This window comes from Coregonus clupeaformis, chromosome 39 (genome assembly GCF_020615455.1).
Source record: "Coregonus clupeaformis isolate EN_2021a chromosome 39, ASM2061545v1, whole genome shotgun sequence".
Taxonomy (NCBI): domain Eukaryota; kingdom Metazoa; phylum Chordata; class Actinopteri; order Salmoniformes; family Salmonidae; genus Coregonus; species Coregonus clupeaformis.
In genome coordinates, this window is record NC_059230.1 from 7608491 (window position 1) to 7623721 (window position 15231).

Consider the following 15231-nt stretch of genomic DNA (forward strand, 5'->3'; position numbering starts at 1 on the left):
GCTGGAGCGATTGGCTCCCTTGTAATCAAATGTGATACATTTATAGCTTTAATAACTGTCAATGTTGAAAGAGTTGAATTGCTTCTCACTGTTGTTTTAATAGGCTGAAGTGTTGATGTCATTGTTGTTGATTAATCTATTTCCCCTAAAGCTTTGAACTCTTTACTTGTATTTCCATCTATCACCACTAGTGTCACTACATTAAGTCTCAGTCCCAACTCTAATCCCTCACTTTCAAACTGTGGATTATAAAAATTACATTTATAATCACCTTGATCCCCCTGAGAGACTACAATCACCCTCAATCTTCATTCTTCTCTTATCATTCAGCAACACATACTTTCTCAATGCAACTGCTCCTAACAGATCTAAACTCCTACCATATCTATCTTCCCACTGAACTCTAAATTTCCCTTCACCACTGTTCTCTCTCCATTCCTACTAACATTGAAGCTGAGCTGACTGTCCTAGATTTCCTTCAACCCTAGTTTTCATAACTTTTTAGTCTGACTTTTTCTCCTAATCTTTCAAAAACCATTTCACTGATTTATCCACAAATTCCTTTCCCACTAATTTTTTCAAAGACCATTTCACTGATTTATCCACAAATTCCTTTCCCACTAATTTTAGGATATTTGATCGGGAAGTCCCCACCTGCTTATGACTTCTTTACACAAAAACTTGGCAAACGATTGAGCATCTTTTAGCTTAGTTTCACATCTTATTCCCCTCTTGGTGTAGGAATGTAACCAAGAATAACAGTCACCCCCTTTAAACATTACTTTTCAGACAGATTGTGCACCTTCCTATGACATAGTCAATCTGTTCAAGCAAATATGATTCCCAAAAACCCTACTCCTTTATAATCTTTCTCCTAATCTCCCCCCTTGCAACATTAGCTAACCCCTAGCTTCCTAAATAATCAGACCTAATAGGTCCAGAGGCGCTACTATCAACCCCTCATGGTTTCTTCCAAGACAACAATTGATTGCTACTCTAAGGATTTCTTTTATTGTCTTCAAAACACCTGCTTTTGAAAGTCCTTCAATTCCTGGTTCAATCCCTTCGATTGCTTCATCTTTCAATGGATACTGATTCTTCCAAGGAGGTCTGGCTCCTCGTCGAAGTTCAACTTTCACCTCACTTGGGCTGATTTCACAAATCCAATATCGGTGCTACTTTGATATCACAAATCTTTCTTGAACTTTTTGCAACATCTCCTCTTTAATAGATTCTCAATCCATCGTCACACTGCAAATAGATTCATGTGTCATCCGTACAGCTTATGACTCTCCTTGTCCTTGAGCCAAAATCATAATTTTCAGAAATCGCTGATCTTCACTCCTCCAAATCCCCCAATTCTCTTCCATCGGTACAAAAACAGCTTTCTCTGCTTCTGTCATCATTTCTCCTATTTACTTCTGCTCATAGCCTTCAGAAACCAACTAGGTTACATGTTGCACACTCTTCTCAATCTCAAATTCTTTATCCAGATAATCATCTATGTTTATCTTCATAGCTGCTCCTTGTGGTCCTAAAATTATTCAACATAAGCTGAGTTGAACTTTCTTTAGTTGATGACTCAACCATTCCTCTGAGTTCGATTGGGCAGCATTCTTGAAATACTTGAGCGTACAATGAAATGGATATTCTGGAAGCCTCGCATCTGGCATATTTTCCCCTAAATTTCTCCCATATCTTAGCCTGCTTCAAAAAATCTTCGCTGAGATTTCCAATCCAGAATACTATAGACTAATCCATCTCTGTCATCATCAACAATTGGTAAACCTTTTCCTTTGGCACTTCTACCAGACAGCCGTCTGGTGTACATCTTATTGTACAATTCAACTTCCACAATGCATCTCTTCCCAACAATGCAATAGGTATATGTTCTGATACCAGTATGGGTATTGTAATTTTCTCATTTTCATAGCAGAGCTCAATTGGTTCCTTAAGAGTAATCAACTGTTTCACTCTCTCAAATCCCTATCCTAATTAGTTGATTTGACATAGTGAGATGTGTAACCTCTTCAGGCTGAACACAGATAAAAGCAGTTCCGCTATCCACCATCACTTCCAATGGTCCGTTGTTTATTTTCACCTCAATTGTTGGATCTTTTTCCCCTAACTGGTGCTACCAGCTGACACCCCCCTTTCGGATCTTCTAGGCACCCCTAGAATCGTTGCTCCTTGCCCCTATAAGGGTTCACCTGTCCTCCAGATGATCTTCACTTGCTCCTGTATCTTCCTCTGAAATTCCCTCTTGTGTTTCCTTCTGGCCCATTACACTCACAGGCAAAGTCACCAACCTGTCCACAATCATAACACACTTCTCAAGATTGCTGGAAGTATGGCTTAAATCTTCCTCCTCTTCCTCTTTCTAAGCCTTCTCTTCCTCTTCCTCTCCAATTCTTTGTCTTTCCAGAAACTGGCTATGGATATGAAACAACTGGTATCGCTAGTTGTGGCTGGTACAATTGCATTTGACCTTGTTCAGTTGAAGCTGTGGCAGTGATTGTTGATTTGGTGCACACTGACTCTTCATAACCAAAGCTTGTTTCTTCTCCTTCTTATTCTCCCCCAGTTGTATTTCATTAAGTTTTCTGGGAGTTTCTTGGTCCTGTTCTTTCTAGTTGTGTTCCTTTTTCCTGTACAGATCCACTTGATGGGCTATATGATCTCTATAGACACCTTTTGTCATGCTTCCAAGTCCAACCACCTCTGCCAGTTTGCTCCTTACTTGTGAGGGCAGTCCCATCTGTAGTTTAGCTCTCAAAATTGACTGCTCAATTTGACTCACATCTGGATCATTTCCAATAATATTTCTCCACACTTGATGAACTCTTGACACATAGGCTCTCAGATTTTCTTTTTGTCCTAGTGGATCAATCAGAATGTTGTCAGGATGCACATTTGTTGGAAACGTATCTTTCAGTGCTCTCCACAGCCGATTTCTACTTGCAGCCAACAATTCAGGGTCATTCACTTCAGTCCCCACATATCGATGAAGTCCAGCTCTCTGAAATATTTCTTCCATATCTGGAATCCCAAGGAGATTATCCAAAAGTCTCTTAATGTCTCCTATGGCAGACTGTGTTCCCACCATAATTTCTTCCAATTTTTTAAATCCAAGGATATGCTCCATCTTGAAGAGTAGGCAGCTTCTCAAGTATATCTGACATATCGGTATTCTTCAAAGGCTTATATTCTAGGTTCTATCCTCGAAATATCATCTTGCATCATCTTCTTACTTATGCTCTCTTTCCTTGCGTCAATGTATACTTCTTCTCCAATTCTTGGGATCCTTTTCTCAGCAGTTTTTTCTTCTCTTCTGTATCTTCAGCTTCTTGAGTTGTTCTTCCAGTTCTCTTACTTCTTCTAAATTATTCTCCTTATCCAGGCATAATACGCATCGGTCTATATCTCTTTCTATTTCTTCTGTGTTAATCATTGTAGGATAAAATCATCCTGAACATAAAGCACCTTTAATCTCCAAATCTTCATCGCTTTCTCCATCTTCACTTTCATCAGAGATCGAATCTCTAGTATCCTTCTTCTTCCTTCAACTTCCATCACCCCTTCTTTCCTCTCTTGCCAACTTCCTTCTGATCACAGAGTCATATCCACCCATGATCTCTTCTCAATCACTCTGATCATCATCATCATCATCATCATCATCTTCTTCAAGTTCCATCTTCCTGAACCTCACTCCACCCTTAGTTTCCAGACATCTCGTTTTCTTCCTACTTTTGGACTTTGGATTCATCTTTATGGTCGTTTCTGCTTCTCCTCTCTCTATTATTCAAGCACTTTCATCATGTTGATGACGTCAGGGTTAAGATTCCCTCTACTGGCTATGGTTGTTCAATGTCAGGCCAACGTTTATTCCCTTTTCCAGATAACCTTGCAATACCATTAACTAAAGGATTACTATTTTCTACTACCTCAACAGGAGTAATTACTTTCATAGTTTTTGTCATTTTTCCCCCTTGTAACAACTCTTTTATATTCCTTTATTGTGAATTATTTTATTATTTTAGACTATGTAGCTTATAGTTCCCTCTTTTTTAAATTTTTCTTCCCCAAATTAATTAATTAATCAATTAATGTATTAATTTATTCATCAATTGACTTATTTGTATCAATTTATTTTATTTTATTTTATTTTACCAAATTATTGATTAGTGGCAATCTTACCACATCCGATCAGGAAAAGTAAATGAAAGTAGTCAACTTCAGAGCAATCCAAAAAAAGAAAGACCTCTAATCCAGCAACACTACAGCACTCACAACCCCATTTGCTTAATAAGCACCCAATTACCTTAATTTTACAGAATAATGTCAATGCTCGATTTCCCACTAAACTCTAATCAAACCCACTCATGCACAAAAACTCCAAAATGCAATTCTTAATTACATCAATTGATCAGTCTGTTGCCAAGTCCTTGTCAAATTGTCATAACATCAAATATGCTAGGCACGCAAAATATCCTCTATGGGAAGGTACGTTTTGTGAATAGAACAGTACTAGCCTTGATTTGACTTGATCCGTTGCAACACACTCTGTCGCATGATGCACTCGTCAGCACTTCCTCTCTCTCTCTGTCTATTTCAACCATTCAATACCCCTCCGTTCACATTCGCTCTAAGAAATAAGCAAACAACTTAACTCAAGAATAGTATAAATAGCTCAATAACATTTTATTGTATTTATTTATTTAATTATTTTTTATTTTTAATCCGTCAACATATCTCTCATTTATCAATTCAATAGATCTCAATCAAATAGTTTCATCATCAAGCAACAGCCGATTTAACAAACAAAACACTCCATTCATATCTAAATCTTCCCCTCCCTCTCTGTCTGCTCTGAGTCTGCGTCTCCCAGCAGCTCAGTGCAGGCAGGGGAGTGGCACATTTGCTCTACGTAACTCTAAACTCATAAAATCACACGCATGCATAGTTCATTCACCAGTGTGATTTCAGAGTGGAAGGAGCTCTCAAGCAGCTCTCTCCAAGCCTAAACAACAGAAAGTAGACAGACCCGCTGTACCTCCGTTCTTTCCCCTCATAGACAAACAGTAACACTTAACAGAGCTCACAAACCAACTCAAAACATAGAACACAAATCCTACTCTCTTCTACACACACACACACATACAGTTTAAGAGGCTTATTTCTGTTCCTACGGACCTCTAAGCATGCTACTACCATCGCGCCATTTTTTCCTTTGTTCCTAAATTATTGCTACCTCGAGTTCGCGGATATCCAATGAGCGGTTACATCAAACATATACTTCGTCAACTATAAGTTGAGCGGTAACTTGCAATCGAATGTATATACCACAACCCCCAGTCCCCGGGACTGACCTAAACCCACTTAATTTTCGGCCCATCCTAATGATCGCCTCGTTGGAGGGCTTGCCATAGATCCACGATGTTCTAATTTGTATACATTTTCCTTAGTTCATGGCCTTTCCTTCATTGTATTCTTTTGGAATTTTATTCAAGCAAAATATCCCTATAGACACTCCCCCCTGTTTGCGTTGTTACCAGCGCAAACAAATTTAGAAATTTAGAACGGACTCTTCTCCAACAGCAAATAACAGCAAAGCACACACGCAAGTTCTTAACGGTGCATTCATTCAACGCACACACACAGACACACGAACTGACCAGTGCCCAAAGTAGTGAGAAAATTCACCCTTATCTGCTGGACTCTGGAGCTAGAGTCAGCTCGGCGCCCATGAATGGAACGCTGAGAAAAGACGCAACACGACCAATACCTCGTCGCCATTATTGTAGTGTCGAGAAAACAATGCTAATTATGCTGTGAGAACAAGGAAATCCACTGACACTGTACTTTGATTATAAAGGTTTATTATATCAAAGGATTCCAGCGTCAATTTACAGATATCTGCCGATATCTGGAGAATAACCGGCTCCAATCTCTAATATGTTATTCTCCCCGTCCTTTGTTTTAACCGTGGTATTTATCCTATGTAACCTGATATGGGTGTTTTCCCCTACAGACCAATCCCAGGACTCCACCTAACAGACTTCCTCTGCTTTAGGGTGCCCCTATAGAACTACTCTCCAGATGCTCCCCTTAAGCTGAGTCAACATCCTCTAAGACCATTTGCAACCATTAGCAAAGTCATAAACTGTCCAGATACCACACTTGCAAACCGAAGAACACCATCCCAACCATGTAGCACGGGGGTGGCAGCATCATGCTGTGGGGGTGCTATGCTGCAGGAGGGACTGGTGCACTTCACAAAATAGATGGCATCATGAGGAAGGAAAATTATTTGGATATATTGAAGCAACATCTCAAGACATCAGTCAGGAAGTTAAAGTTTGGTCGCAAATGGATCTTACAAATGGACAATGACCCCCAAGCATACTTCCAAAGTTGTGGCAAAATGGCTTAAGGACAACAAAGTCAAGGTATTGGAGGGGCCATCACAAAGCCCTGACCTCAATCCTATAGAAAATCTGTGGGCAGAACTGAAAAAGCAAGGAGGCCTACAAACCTGACTCAGTTACACCAGCTCTCTCAGGAGGAATGGGCCAAAATCCACCCAACGTATTGTGGGAAGCTTGTGGAAGGTTACCCGAAACGTTTGACCCAAGTTAAACAATTTAAAGCCAATGCTACCAAATACTAATTGAGTGTATGTAAACTTCTGACCCACTGGGAATGTGATGAAAGAAATACAATCTGAAAAAAATAATTATCTCTACTACTATGCTGACATTTCACAATCTTAAAATAAAGTGGTGATCCTATCTGACCTAAGACAGGGAATTTTTACTAGGATTAAATGTCAGGAATTGTGAAAAAACGAGTTTAAATGTATTTGGCTAAGGTGTATGTAAACTTCTGACTTCAACTGTACATTTTAGCCCTGGACAAGCACACCAAATTTCATTTTTTCTAAAAATGAAAGCGGTCAAAATTATTGACACCACGGTTTTTAATACCGTTCAATACCTCACCTGGCAAGGATAACGGCACTGAGCCTTTTTCTAAAATGTTTTATGAGATGCCGTTGACCTTAACAAGGGCCCCAGGACCAATGGAAGCAAAATAGCGCTATAATATCAAAGATCCACCACCATATTTTACAGTAGGTATGGGGTTCTTTTCTGCATATGCATTTTTCTTTCGACGCAAATCCCATCACTGGTGGCCAAAGCGCTCTATTTTCATGTCATCTATCAAATATTAACACCTGGAGTTTGCTAAACCGCATTGGCACTTGGATTGGAACCTGTGCTGTGGTCAAATGACATGGTGACACAGAGCTCTTTGGCCACGCACACCAAGCACACATCAAAATCCACAAAGAAATGGTTAATTGACCACAAAATCAATATTTTGCAATGGCGATCTCAGTCCTTGGACTTGAACACCATTGAAAACCTGTGGTTCCAAGATCCTGAGGCCCATTGTCATGCCATTTATCCGCCACCATCACCTCATGTTTCAGCATGATAATGCATGGCGCAAGGATCTGTACACAATTCCTGGAATCTGAAAATGTCCCAGTTCTTCCATGGCCTGCATACTCACTAGACATGTCACCCATTGAGCATATTTGGGATGCTCTGGATCTACGTATTACGACAGCGTGTTCCAGTTCCCACCAATATCCAGCAACTTTGCACAGCCATTGAAGTGGAGCGGGACAACATTCCACAGGCCACAATCAACAGCCTGATCAACTCTATGTCAAGGAGATGTGTCGCGCTGCATGAGTCAAATGGTGGTCACACCAGATATTGACTGGTTTTCTGATCCACGCCCGTACCTTTTAAAAAAAAGTATCTGTGACCAACAGATGCATACAGTATATGTATTCCCAGTCATGTGAAATCCATAGATTTGGGCCTAATGAATTCATTTCAATTGACTGATTTCCTGATATGAATTGTAACTCAGTAAAATTTTTGAAATTGTTGCGTGTTGCGTTTATATTTTTGTTCAATGTAATTAAATACCTTACGTATCTCAGGGGAAAGAAGAGAAAGAACATTGGAGAAAAGGAAAGAACACACAGCTAGCTACTGTTCCGGAGATGGTCAAGAGAGAGAAAGAGAGGGGGAGTACACATGAAAGAAAGAGTAAGATACAGGCCAATGGGTATTGAAAGAGAAAGAGCAGGCAGGAAAGAGAGAGCGGGAGAGAGAGAATGTCTTGTAGACCCTTTGAGATCTATACAGTGTGTGTGTGTGCTTGTGCGCCTGCATGTGTGTGTGTGTGTGAGAGAGAGAGAGATAGTGAGAGAGAAAGAGAGAGGGAACCAGAGAGAGAAAATGCAATCAGTGTGCGGGTGAGGTTTGTCCAGATTGAGGATCTGGGTCATTTGGAAAAATATGTCTGATTCAGCAACACTGCCGCAGTAGCACTGAACTTAATCTACTGGTTAGTCCTGCAGGCAGAGCGAGAGATGGGAGAGAGAGATGGAGAGAGAGATATGGGAGGAGGGAGAGAGAGAGGAGCAAAAGAGGGAGGGAGAGAGAGAGAGAGAGGAGGGAAAGAGGGAGAGAGAGAGAGGAGGGAAAGAGGGAGAGAGAGAGATAGGAGGAGAGAGAGGGATGGGAGTAGTGTGAGGGAATAAAAAGGCAATCGAGATGGATCAAGACAGAGGGAGAGAGGGGGATACCAAGAGATAGCAGAAGACAGGAGAGAGAAAGAGAAAGAGAGTGAACAGGCAAGAGATGGAGAGACATAGTAGGCGAGAGACGGTTGGAAGAAGGAATATCATGGGAGAGAGGAGGAGTAGGCGAGAGACGGAGAAAGAGAGCTGAAGAGAGATGGGGAGGCATAGAGAGATGGAGGGAGGAAGAAATAGGGAGAGAGAGAGGGATATAAAAAGGGCGAGAAATGGGGAAACAGAAAGAGAGAGAGAAAGATAGAGAAAGCTCTCCCACTGTCTGTCTGCACCCAAGCCTTCAGGAGTTTCTCTCCCCATCAGATAAAAGAGAAGAAGTCTGCCTTTCTGAGTGCCGCCTCGCTCTACCCTCCCTCCTCCTGTGGGCACGGCTTGGAAAATATTCTTATTTTTTTTCTGACATTAACTCCCTTTCTTCTCTCAACCAATCTCTTCCGTCTCCATCTCGTATTTAATCTTTGATTTCACACACATATGAACATTAATTATTCTCATTTTAATTCAGAGTGGATGGGGGGAGGGGGGAGGGGGGAGGGAGAGAGGGAGGGAGGGAGGGAGAGAGGGAGGGCAAGAAGAACTTGCCTTAGAAACCCGCAGGAACCTAATGTTTTATTGAAATACTATGTCATATTAATTAATAAATACAATATTTTAGTAAAACATTTCAAATTAGGCTTGAAGTCGGAGGCTTGTAATATAAAGCAGCATCTGCATCAGTGAGTCGAAACTGTTCTAAATAAAGGAATATCTGATGATGCTATTATAGATTTTTATCAGTATCTCTGTGTGTGTGTGTGTGTGTGTGTGTGTGTGTGTATGTGTGTGCGTGCTGGCTCAACACAGACAGCACTCACCTAAAGAGAGAGAGAGAGAGAGAGAGAATTACACTGACAGAAACATGGGGACCTATAATCTTGTCAGTGTACACGACGACACCACACTTGACCCTCACCAATTTTTCCTAAAGCTTCAGGAGCCAATGCATTCCACCACAGCCAGCCACCTCCTCTCCACTTGCCTGCTATACCTCCCCCTCCCCGCCAGATGGCAGTATTGTAATACACTAGCTCTGCCTGGTGCCTCCCCATAGCTGAGTCTAATGGCATGTGGCGGCTGATGCCTGTGAGTAATGCAACAGGAAAATGCGCTCCATAACCTTTTGTTCATATTGGAAAAAGAGGGAGGAAGTGGAGAGGGACACAATCAAAACAAACTGAGGAGGACAACAGGGACGACACTACCGCCGCTGCTGCTGCCACTGCCACTGCCTGGGTGTTCAGGCGCAGGCCCACTCCTCTCCTCCTGTGACAGGGGGCTGTGAAGTTTACAGGGGCTAAAGGAATATGGGCTCCCCAGCTTGCTCACTCTCACACACAGAGGCACACTCAGATCTATGCACAGAGGCATACAGGGATATACACAGGCATATAAATCCAAACTAGAGAGGATTTGCAGCTTGCACATAATGTAACATATAGGAGTAGATATGATCCTTATAGATGTGTGTGTATGTATTTAGGGTGTGTGTGCATATGCTGGTACATGCACCCACCCACGCACACACACACACACACACACACACACACACACACACTGTGTAACGGCACAGCACAACGGAGGAGAGAAGCGAGGGAGACGCTCATTGGTCTCTGCCACACCTAATCGTGTAAAAGGCTGCTCTCTCTTTTTCTCTCCATCCCTCCCTCTGTTTCTGTCTCATCTTGTTAGGGACTGTCACATTTATGGATGGGCAGGGGGTTGACGGAGTTCTTTGCCCATGTTAGGGACTGTCGCGTGGGGCCACAGCAAGGGCCGATTTAGCCTGGGCCCTGGATAGGAAGCCTGGAGGAATGTAGTGGTGCTACTGTAGCCAGGTTTGGAACTTTACTTTACAGGATCAATATCATTTAGATTTCAATCAGAAATATTCAAGACATCAGCAGTTCTATACAATCTCAATTCATGTGCCAACACGGAATCTATGAGGAACAGGTGAAAATCCATCCCCCCTCTCTCTCTCATTCTCTCTCTTTCTCCATCTTTCTCACCCGTGGGAGTGTGAATATGTGTGTGCCAGATGTGATGTGGTAACATCACTGTAGTCAACATCTGTTCCTAGAAGCACTGAATCACATTCACTGTGTGAGAACTGCAGGTCCTGCACAACACAGACTGCAGGCTAGCTAGCTAGTGTGTATGCCACAAAATATGCACAGTCAATACCATTCCAAAGACCAACACCTTCCTCACAAGGGCAAACATAGCCATTTTCATCATCATTGTCTAACCTGACATGACTTTGCGGTTAGTAGAAGGTAATAGTAATGTCTTTAATAATGTATTTCTAATCTTAATCTTTCCCCTGTCCTCATTGTACCATATTTTGGCCAACATAGTATCATTGATTAGCCACATTAAGTCATGTTTTTACAAAAAGGATAGGCATCACAGGACATGCTGCATAAGTCAATGCATTGCATTTCATGCAAAAAGATGTGTCAAGGGTCTGTCATTTATAAGCTGATACCAGCCTCAAATGGCTGAGTGTACAATACATTTGGAACACCTGCTCTTTCCATGACATAGACTGACCAGGTGAATCCAGGTGAAAGCTATGATCCCTTATTGATGTCACTTGTTAAATCCACTACAATCAGTGTAGATGAAGGGGAGGAGACAGGCTAAAGCAGGATTTTTAACTCTTGAGACAATTGAGACATGGGTTGTGTATGTGTGGCATTCAGAGGGTGAATGGGCAAGACAAAAGATTTAAGTGTTTTTAAAGGGGTATGGTAGTAGGAGCCAGATTTGAGTGTGTCAAGATTTGAGTGTGTCAAGAACTGCAACACTGCTGGGTTTTTCACGCTCAACAGTTTCCCATGTGTATCAAGAATGGTCCACCACCTAAAGAACATCCAGCCAACTTCACACAACTGTGGGAAGCATTGGAGTCAACATGGGCCAGCATCCCTGTGTAACGCTTTCAACACCTTGTAGAGTCCATTCCCTGATGAATTGAGGCTTTTCTGAGGGCAAAAGGGGTGCAACTCAATATTAGGAACGTGTTCCTAATGTTTTGTACACTCTGTGTACAGATATATATATATATATATATATATATATATATATATATATATATATATATATACATACATACACACACACATTAGGCCTATGCTAGTTCTGCTGAGGAATGGTGATGACATGCAGTAGCTGCTACAACACCACTATGACTATACACATGCACAAACACACACACACACACGCGCAGCCTGGAGCGTAATTGGTACACAACCCAGTTTCCACGGCTCTCCATGGGGTGAACTAAGGACTTCTCTTCCTGACTGGACTGGAGCTCCAAAGCTCTGTCAATGATGAAGATTGGCATCATCCAGGAGATCTCAACGGACGTAAACCTGACAGGCAACACACACTCTGAATGCTTATGCAGTTACTGATGCTGGAGATAACGCTGGTGTCATGTTAATAAATGTACAGATGTAGGATCTTAATTGGATCACTCTTTTGATGCTGAGAATTTTCCTGCAAGGTTTAAAAAGGCTTCTAATTGTAATTTCCACTTTAAAATGTCAGACTTGTTTTGCCCTAAGGAAAAATTAATCAACCCCTACAAAAAATGTCCATTAATTATAATCCACATAATAATTCACATTTGCTGTTGCTGCATGATTATTTTCCTGCTGTAGAAAACTGGTTCAAAGTAAGATCCTACATCTCTAAACAAATGACTGACTCATATCTGATCTGTGCTCTGAAAAGGAAACGTTTGTTTGTTCGAGCATGACCACAAAGGCTCAGTGTTGATGGAGAGAAGCCAGGTATTGATGCGGAAGTATGGCTTAAGAACTGCAAGAAGCCCCACCACCAGCCTCAGTGACACATTCTTTAGCAGTCAGTAAGAGGGAGAAGGAAATGTAATCAAACCTGTGACAAAAAAGGATGGGAAATAGAGGGAAAAGGAAATCTTACAGAGAAATCCTCACACTTATCAACTCAAACTGACACAATGCTGGTTTGGGGAGACTTATATATTAATACCCCTCCCGGTGAATACAAATTAAATCCCTGCGTTAATCGTGCCGGGAGATGCGCGCCGGTAAAAAGGTTTTGTGTAAATTACCAAAATATTAGTTCCTCCACTGGCTTTATCTGCATGTCCAAGCTAGAGGCGTGCATTCCTTGAGCACCTTGAATTCTTCAAACCTAAGTCAGAAATATATATATATATATATATATACACATATTTTTTTAAGATGTCACACCTGGGTTTTTATAAATCCTCTGATTGTCTCTGCTGAAATAAGATAGCGGTGTCCTTTGAAGGTGGTACGACAGAACGTAATACTGTACAATATCTCGTACGGGAAGTTTTGACCAAAGCCTAGCTCACCGTTTTATCATGGGATTAGCGTGCCTTAGCAAGGTCAGTTGCCAATCTGAACAAACCAAGGTTTTATCGCGGCGGTACGGTACGGAAACATCCTTCAGCTTCTCTCGATCCCTATTTCTCTCTCGCTCTCTCTCTCTCTGATTGCTTTGGCTTATTTAGCACACATTTTGCTTTGAACGTTAAAATAGAAAAAAGCTGAGGCATATGCCCACACACTCAGAAAAAATGCACACAGCATCTTAATACACACAGTACATTTGGAAAGTATTCAGACCCTATTTACTTTTTCCACATTTTGATAGGTTACAGCCTTATTCTAAAATTGATTACATAGTTTTTTCCCCTCATCAATCAACACAATACCCTACAATGACAAAGCAAAAACAGGTTTTTACAAATATTTGCTAATTTATAAATAAATAAATAAATGAAAAATTACATTTACATAAAGTAAATATTCAGACCCTTTACACAGTACTTTGTTGAAGCATCTTTGGCAATGATTACAGCCTCGAGTCTTCTTGGGTATGACACTACAAGCTTGGCACACCTGTATTTTGGGAGTTTCTCCCATTCCTCTCTGCAGATCCTCTCAAGTTCTGTCAGGTTGGATGGGGAGCGTTGCTGCACAGCTATTTTCAGGTCTCTCCTGAGATGTTCGATCGGGTTCAAGTCTGGGCTCTGGCTAGGCCACTCAAGGACATTAAGAGACTTGTCCCGAAGCCACTCCTGCGTTGTCTTGGCTGTGTGCTTAGGGTCGTTGTCCTGTTGGAAGGTGAACCTTCGTCCCAGTCTGAGGTCCTGAGCACTGTGGAGCAGGTCTTTGTCAAGGATCTCTCTGTACTTTGTATTTTGTATTTCCCTCGAGTCTCCCAGTCACTGACGCTGAAAAACATCCCCACAGCATGATACTGCCACCACCATGCTTCACTGTTAGGATGGTGCCAGGTTTCCTCCAGACGTGATGCTTGGCATTCAGGCCAAAGATTTCAATCTTGGTTTCATCAGAGCAGATAATCTTGTTTCTCATGGTCTGAGAGTCCTCTAAGTGCCTTTTGGCAAACTCCAAGCGGGCTGTCATTTGCCTTTTACTGAGGAATGGCTTCCGTCTGGCCACTCTACCATAAAGGCCTGATTGGTGGAGTGCTGCAGAGGTGATTGTCCTTCTGGAAGGTTCTCCCATCTCCACAGAATAATTATGGAGCTCTGTCAGAGCGACTATCGGGTTCTTGGTCACCTCCCTGACCAAGTCCCTTCTCCCCCGATTGCTCAGTTTGGCCAGCGGCCAGCTCTAGGAAGAGTCTTGGTGGTTCCAAACTTCTTCCATTTAAGAATGATGGAGGCCACTGTGTTTTTGGGGACCTTCAATGCTGCAGAAATGTTTTGGTACCCTTCCCCAGATCTGTGCCTCAACACAATCCTATCTCGGAGCTCTAGAGACAATTCCTTTGACCTCATGACTTGGATTTTGTTCTGATATGCACTGTCAACTGTGGGACCTTATATAGATATGTGTGTGCCTTTCCAAATCATGTCCAATCAATTGAATTTATTACAGGTGGACTCCAATGAAGTTGTAGAAACATCTCAATGATGATCATCGCAAACAAAATGCACCAGAGCTCAATTTCAATTATCATAGCAAAGGGTCTGAGTACTTATGTAAATCAGGTATTTCTGTTTGTGATTTGTAAGATATTGACCAAAAATTCTAAAAACCAGTTTTCGTTTCGTCATTATGGGGTATTGTGTGAAGAGTGATGAGGATTTTTTTCTCTCCATTTGATCCATTTCAGAATAAGCTTGTAACATAACAAAATGTGGAAAAAGCCAAGGGGTCTGAATACTTTCCGAATGCACTGTACCTACCTCAAAATTAAAGCGTTTTAAATTGTAGCGCAGGTGGTTCTCGTTTTAATAGGGCTGTATAAAAACACCTTATTTGATCACAATGAATGTGTTAATTTGAATCTGACTATGCCTGTGTGTATAATACATCCACTACCTTGATTCTGCAATGAATAGACATTTCAACAAACTATACGTTTTCAAGGACATTGTATGATTGTTATGCTGTATATGACAATGATAAAAAATTCCCTTCCTCACCGTAAGAAAACATTTGTTTCAACTAACTATT